The sequence below is a fragment of the Elephantulus edwardii genome, unplaced genomic scaffold (assembly GCF_000299155.1).
Source record: "Elephantulus edwardii isolate Elephantulus edwardi_28Jun2011 unplaced genomic scaffold, EleEdw1.0 scaffold00237, whole genome shotgun sequence".
Lineage (NCBI taxonomy): Eukaryota > Metazoa > Chordata > Mammalia > Macroscelidea > Macroscelididae > Elephantulus > Elephantulus edwardii.
In genome coordinates this window covers 3,087,139-3,095,130 of record NW_006399987.1, presented here as the reverse complement: position 1 = coordinate 3,095,130, position 7,992 = coordinate 3,087,139, and the positions used below count along the sequence as shown (strand labels likewise).

Here is a 7,992-nt window from a genome sequence, read left to right as displayed (position 1 = left end):
GGGAAAGCAGAGGGGACAAGACAGGGCCTGACAGAAAGTAAAAGCCAGAGAAGCCACAAAAATGACGGGAACGTGGACTGGCTCCCCTCCCACACCGATCCCACGGCTGGAGGCAGAGGCCTCTTGGACTCCAGGAGTTCCCACACAGCCTCTGTCGGACCACTGGTTTACTAAGAAAAGGGGGCACCCCGGGAACACCAGGACTAAACATAAAAACAAAAACAGAACAGAGACACCAGGCGCAGAGTGGCACGTGGGGCTTCACAGCTGCAACCGCCTCCTCAGGTGGCACTCAGATTCTAGAAGCTGGAATAGGCTATGACAAAGCTGGACAAGACAAGCAGACGTCGGAGAGGGGATACGTATTATACAGCCCAGAGAAAAAGCAAGAAAAAGATGTTTCTGCTCCAGGAGTAGCAATTAGCACACAGCCTTCAAAGCAGTCATTATTACAAATATGCTCAAAGTGATTCTATGTTCAAAGAACTGAGAGAAGTCACATGAACATCCACTACAACAACCACAATCAAAAAGTACAGACTCACAGTAAGCAGGAAAATGTAATTTGATGGAAAAAAGAAACCAAAAACCCCACAAAACTACCTGTTATGGGCTGAACTGTGTTTTCCCTAAAATATATGCTGTAAATGCTAATCCCACACCTGTGGGATTAATCCTATGTGGGAATGGGGTTTGCTGTTACATTAATGAGACGTAACCAGAGCAGGGGGCATTTCAAGGCAGTCTCGTGTGACAGCTAACAGGGGTCAGGTTAGCACAGGAGCAAGCATGCATCCAGGGAGGAAACACACACACACACACACCCCGCCCCCAGGTCAGCACAGGAGCAAGCATGCATTCCGGGAGGAAATACACACACACACACACCCCACACACACACACCCCGCCAAGTCTAATGGAGGAGATTGCTCTAAGGAAAATGACAGAGAGTGCACTACTGGTAAACAGAGTGAAAACCATCAGCAAATGCCACCACGCCCAATCAACAGCACAGTCAAAAGACTGTACAGAGTAACAACGGGGGATTTATTCCCGCAATGCTAAATTCAACACTAGGAAATCTACAGTACGCTGCATCAACAGAACAAAGGAAAAGATCATCACAGTCAATGCCAAACAGGCAACTGGCACAAATCAATACAACTTCACGAGCAAAATGTACTAGAAACAAAGAGAAATGCCTCAACAGGATAAAGGGTATTTATGTAAATACAAAAACAACACACAAAATCCCCCCCAGTGACATCATACTATCTAGAGAAAGGTTGAGAGCTTTCCCCTTCTTGTTGGGAGCTGCATCAAGCACCCACAGTGACCCTAGGAACGACAGACCTGAATACTGTTCTATCCTGTGCCATCTGCCCGCTTTCTGACACACTCACGCCCACACAGCAGTCACTGTGTCAGTGCATCTGGTCAAGGATCTTACTCTCTTCAGCTGTCCCTCCACCTTTCCAAGCGTGATGATGTCCCTCTCCAGGGAACAGCCTCTCTCAGCACCACGTCCAGAGTATGTGAGACAACGCTCTACCATTACTTCCAGGGAGCACTCTGGCTGTATGCTCGCCAAGAAAAATGTGTTTGTCTATTCTTGTGGCAATTCAGGGGACATTCAGCACTCTTCTCCACCACCACAGCTCAAAGTCTTGTTCTGTCATCCTTAACGACTCTAGCTCCAACTAGACTGTCTAGCAAATGGAGTAACTGGAAAGACCATGGCCTGAATCAGGCACATCTTAGCCCTCAAACTGGTATCACTGCTCCTCAATATTGGAGAGGTCCCTGACTGCACACTTATACAGTTCAATACGTCTCTTCCTCTCCTGACGGCGGGTATCAAGGGTGCTGACTGTGGATCCAAGTAAGATGAAGTTGTTGACAGTGTCAATCTTTTCTCTATCTGTCATGATGCTGTCTTATCAATCTAGTGGTGAGAATTTTTGTTCTCTTGACATTGAGAGGCAATCCATGTTCTCTGCAGTCTTTGATCGTCTTTCCCCTCTTGGAATCAGGAATAAGGATGCTCACTTATGCTACTGTAATTTTATACTCTCCTAGAAAATGCAGTGAGCGAAATTAGGCATGAAAAAGAGATCAAAGGGTATCCAAATAGAGAAGGAAGCCAAGCTGTCTCTTCACAGACGCTGCTGTTGTCAGGAGCTGTCAGCGGACTATGACTCACTGGGGCCCTGTGAACGGCAGAAGGCACCCTGCCCCACCCTGCCCCACGCTTGCTGCCTCCATCATGCTCACGTCCACTGCTGCAGTACTTGATAGTCCAGATTCCCATTATTAACGGATGTCCGTCGTGGTTTCTCCTCATTTTGAGCCTTGCCGTACCCGCAAATGAAGGTCCTCTTGTTGTGTGAAAGCACTGCTCCAGGTGTGTCATTACGGTAGAGTCAACTCTGAGGGGGCAGCTCTTCCCAGGTCGCATTTTGAATGTCTTCCGTCCTGAGGGACTCCTCTTCTGGCACCATATCCAGAGGTGTTCGTCCTTTGTTGTTCTATGTCCTATCAGGTCAGAACCAACTCACAGCAGCCCCTCCTGCAGGCATTCAGAGGCAGTGAACAAACCCATGGAAGGAGACTGCCTATCTTTCTCCTGTGGAGCGCCTGGTGGATTTGAACTGCCCCCCTCTGGGTTGGCATAACTCTTTATCCACTAGACTACCATAGCTCTCTTCTTCCACGGGTCATAGGGTTTTCAAAGGCCTGTTATTTGAGGAGTAGATGACTCAGTTATGTTTAAATACCAGGTAAAGTGAAGACAGTCCACAGGATGGGAGAACGTAGGAATGAGTTTAACTTTCAAAATAAACACAGAATTATAATTCAACAGCAAAAGGACAACCCAACTCCAAAATGGGCAAAAATATGGGCAAACAGCTATTTCTCTAAAAGAAGAAGCAGCATGTTATACATGCCACTGAGTCAAGTATAACTTATAATGACTGTCTGAACAATGGCTCTGAACCTTGTCCTATCCGGAGCCAATCTCACCATGGCTGATACGCCTGTCCCACTGAGTCATCCATCTCATCCAGGGTCTTCCTCTTGTGCCTCTACCCATCCAAGAATGATGTCCTTCTCCAAGGACTGGTCACTCCTGACAACATGTCCAAAGAATGTGAGACAGAGCTTCAAAATCCTTGTCTCCAAGGAGCAGCTTGGTTTCACCCTAAGACAGACTTACTTGTTCTCTTAGAAGTCCGTGGTATATTCAATACTCTACTCCAGCACAATTCAAAGGCATCAATTCTTCTTCTCTCATCTTTAATCACTGTCCAGTTCTCAGGTGCATAGCAAGTGATCCATGGTCTGGATTAGGAACACCTTAGTCTCTAGACTAACATTATCGCTCTTCAGCACTATAGAGAGGTCCCTGACCCAAGCAAGATGAAATCACTAACAATCACTATCTTTTCTCCATCTATCAGCATGCTTGCAATAGCATGGTGGTGAGAACCTTTGTCTTCTTGATGTCGAGCTTCAATGCACACTGAAGGCTGCAGTCCTTGACCTCCTAGAGCAAGCACTTCAAGTCCTTCTCAGTTTCACCGAGCAAGGTTGTTGATAAGTCTTCCTGCAATCCTGATGCCATGTTCTTCATAGAGTCCAGCCTCCCAAATGATCTGTTCTGCATATAGATTGAAAAGGTATAGAGAAAGCATGCATCCCTGACGTACTCCTTTCTTGGTTTTGAACCAGGCAGTGTTCCTTTGCTCTGTTCATGTTTCTTCTTGGTTTAGACTTAGGTTTCTCAAGAGCACAAACCAGTGTCCTGGGATTCCCGTATTAACTTTGTAGGCCATCATGGGAATAAAAGCAACAGTGAATTATTAATTATCAGAAAAGTGAGAAATACTGGCTACAGCTCTTACAGAAAGCAATCTGGAGAGTTCTCCGAGTGAAATAACCCAGCCACAGGCGCCACTTACAGAAAGCAATCTGGAGAGTTCTCCGAGTGAAATAACCCAGCCACAGGCGCCAAATGCTTGGAAGCTGAGACTCAAAACAGTACTTCTACAACAATTAGTGCAAAAATACTCAAAAAGTAAAAACAACTGAAATATCAACAGATGAAGAGAGTTAAAAAAAAAAAAAGAGCACAACTCATTACTGTCGAGTCAGAACCAACTTTTAGCTGACCCTCTGCTCATCTTTCTCCCCCCAGAGCCGCTAGTGAATTCCAACTGCCGGAGAGGCTGAGCCTCTGGGTTGGCGGCACAGCTCTTGGTTCAGTACCAGCGGATGCTGTTGTTAGCTGTCACCAAGTCAATTCTGAGAGCTTCCCCTATGAACCTTAGATCTGATTCTCCCCGTCCTGTGCCGTCCTCACAATCTCTAATACGTCCCAGCCCACTGGTACAGTCACTGTGGCAACTGATTGTCTTGATGGTCGTCCTCTTTTATTGACCCTACCTTTCTCTGTATGAGGTCTCTTCCCAAAGCCTGGTCCATCCTCACAACATGCTCAAAGTATGTGAGACAAAGTTTCACCATCCTTGCTTTTAAGAAGCAACCTGGCTATAATTCCTCTGAGTCTTTTCCAACATGACCATTCAAAGGTATCAATTCTTCACTCATTTTTATTTTATCGTCCAACCTTCAGATGCACAGGAAGTAACTGAATGTATGATGGCTTGGGGCAAATGCAACTTAGTCTTTAAAGTGATATCCTTGGTCTTCAGCACTTTAGACAGGATCTTGACAGCAGATTTTCCCAATGTAATACAGCTTTTGATTTCTTGACTGCTACCATTAGGTGTTGACTGTGGACCCAAGCAAATGAAAGAACTGATGACGTCAATCTTCTCTCCACCTATCATGATTTGTGGCCTACTGGCCCTTTGGAAAAGATTTTTGTTTTCTTTTTTTAAATTTTTTTATTTTATTTTATTATTTGTGTGTGTGTGTGTGTGCACCATCAAATCAGATCTGACTGGTACAGGAAGAGAATCCCCCTCCTTCTCCAGCAGAGCATCTGGTGGATTCGAACCGTATATCTCTGGGATTGCAGTGCAGCTTCCGGCCACTAGGCCATCAGAGCTCCCTGCTTTTTGTTTTCTTGACACTGGGATTTAACCTATATTGAAGTCTGTAGTTTTTGATCTTCTTCACTTTCTGCAAGGAAGCAAGGTTGGGTCATCTGCATAACACACGTTACTGATGAGTCTTCCTCCAATCCTGACACCACATTCTTATCACTGAGTCTAGCTTCTCAAACTATTTGCTCAGCAAACAAACTGACTAGGCATGGAGAAAGGTTATAGCACTGCGCACACCTTAACTAATTTTAAACTCTGCAGTGTTCCTTTATTTGGATGACATCTTGATCTAGGTAAATGTTTATTATGGGCACTATTAAGTGTTCTCGGGTTCTCATTTTTCTCAGTGTTAACCATCATTTGTTGTGATTCATACAGTCAACTGGCTTTACATAGTTGATAAACACAAACACCTTTCTGGTATTCTCTGTTTTCAAGCAAGGTCCATCTGACATCCCTCATTCCCTGGTCTCTTCTGAACCCAGCTTTAATTTCTGGCAGTTTCCTGTTGATGTACTCCTGCAGCCATTTTTTTTTAATAATCTTCAGCAGTATTTTACTTGAATGTAATATTAATATCAGTTGATAATTTCCACATTCTGTTGGATCACCGTTTTTTAGGAATCAGAACAAATATCAATCTCTTCTAGTCAGTTAGCCAAATCTTCTGGCAGAGACTGGTGAGCACGACCAGGGCTGTAACGGTTTGTTTAAACTTGTCAACTGGTATGCCATCAATTCCTGGAACCATGTTTTTGCCAATGCTTTAGTGTAGCTTCAACGACTTTCTTCATCACAACTGGTTCCTGATCATATGCAACTTCCTGAAATGCTGGGCCACTAGAACACCCTCAAAAGTGTACAGCCATGTAATAAAATATTATCCAGCCACAAACAAAAACGAAATTCTGATAGGCGCACCAACAGGAATGAACCTGAAAACCTTACTCTGGCGCAAGACACAAAAGGGCAAAAGTTCTATGACCCCCGCTCCGCAATGTATATCCAGAATAAGTAAGGATACAGCACTCAAAAGTTTACCAGGGTCACCACATGGGTGAGGGACAGAAATGAGCAGTGATTATGGGTACTGAATTTATTTTAAGAACGTGGAAAATAAAAATTGGAAAGGGATCATAATGATGGCTGTATAACTTGGAAATGTTATATCACTGACTCATACAAATAAAAACGGTGAATGACAAACGTTTTATAATATACGTCTGATCACAATAAAAAATGTCTATAAAAAAAGAAGACAATAACAGATGAACAAAATAATCAAAAGACATGCAAAAAGACCAAAATGGCAAATGTAAACCCAATCCTATCGCTAATTATATTAACCATGAACAGTCTAAGAAATTCAATTGAGTGGGTGGAGGGAGAGTAAAAAAAACCCAACACCAAAGTACATGAATGAAACACAGTAAAAGAAATCAACTAACAACAACAACAAAAGGGAGCTCTGGTGGCCTCGTGGCAAGAAGCTGCACTGCAATCCCAGAGGTGTGTGGTTTGAATCCATCTCTGCTGGAGAAGGAGGGGCAATCTCCTCCTGTACCAATCAGGTTCAATTTGATGGTACACACACAAAAATATAATAAAATACATTTAAAACAACAACAAAGATATTAAACTAAAAAGTAAGCAATTCATACTGTTGTTGTTATGTGCTGTCGAGCTGCCTGTGACGCAGAGTGACCCTGTGGACAAAAGCTCCGAAACCGGCTCAGTCCTGAGCCAGCCTCGCTGACACCGATCCAAGACTCAGCTGCCTTAGAACCAAACAAACAAACATGTTGAAAATAACAAATGGAAAATGATACCTTACACAAACCTTGAGAGCTGGAATGCCCATACTAATATCGGATGATCTCAAGAAGAAGAATACTGCTAGAGATGATAAAAGGAGATTGTTGGTACTTACAGAAGGTCAGGCACAAAAGGAAGATACGACTATGAGTGTGCATACACTGTAAGAGTTACACGAGCCACGGCCCCCTTCACGGCCCCCGAGGCAGTGCAGGCTCCAGGCAACCCTATCCTGGTTTCTGAGGCTCCAAATTCTAACCAGAGCAGACGGCCAACCTTTCTCCCAGGGAGCTGCTGGTGAATTCCACCCACCGAGCAGGTGGCCTCCAGGCTAGCAGCGCAGCAGTTTGCTACAGACCAAAGCACTAGTCCGTCCTGAGTGAGGACTGACTAAATTAAAAGACCAGAACAAGAATAGTTAGAAATTTTACCACCTCACTCTCAGTAGCTGACAGATTTAGACAGAAAGCAAAGATAAACGTAACCTGGAAAAATACTATCAACCAACTGGGAAGAAAGCAAAACAAAAGACATCTATAGATACAACATTCCCCTCCTCCAAGACAGCCACTCTTTTCAAAGATGCATGGAGCCTCCAGTATAACCTATAAAAGGAAATGTAGTCAATTTAAAAAGATTCAACTCAGACCAAGCATGCTGTCAAACCACAAGAAAATTAAAATTAGGAACCAGGAAAAAAAAAGCCGAGAAATCTGCAAATGTTTAAAACTAAACACTTATAAATAACTGGTAGTTCAAAAAATAAAGCCAAAGGCAAAGGCAACATCCTTAAAGTTATGATATGCAACTTGAATGTGCTTAGTGGGAAACGTCAAGGTTTTAACACCCACATGAGAAACAGTGTTCTCAAATTAAGACGCTAAACAAAAACTGAGTTAAGAAAAGAAAATGAAAGAAAAAAATACTAAAATCACTCTAATTCTAATGGAAATTAAAAAGAAAACAAGAAACCACTTTAAATGGCTTTAAGTCAACAATTAATATAACGGAGATAAAAACAAAAATTTCTCTAAAGACATAAATCACCAAAACCTGGAGGGAGGGAGAGGAAGGATTGTTTAACAATGAAAGAATTTTTCTTTTA

At 43.3% G+C, this 7,992-nt stretch overlaps 1 protein-coding gene across 1 annotated transcript in view; it reads right to left on the bottom strand.

Annotated features, from left to right (window-relative positions):
• Positions 1-7,992, bottom strand: part of SMARCA4 (SWI/SNF related, matrix associated, actin dependent regulator of chromatin, subfamily a, member 4) — a 125,183-nt gene that overhangs the window by 56,462 nt on the left and 60,729 nt on the right. The gene's annotated exons all lie outside the window — the stretch shown is intronic.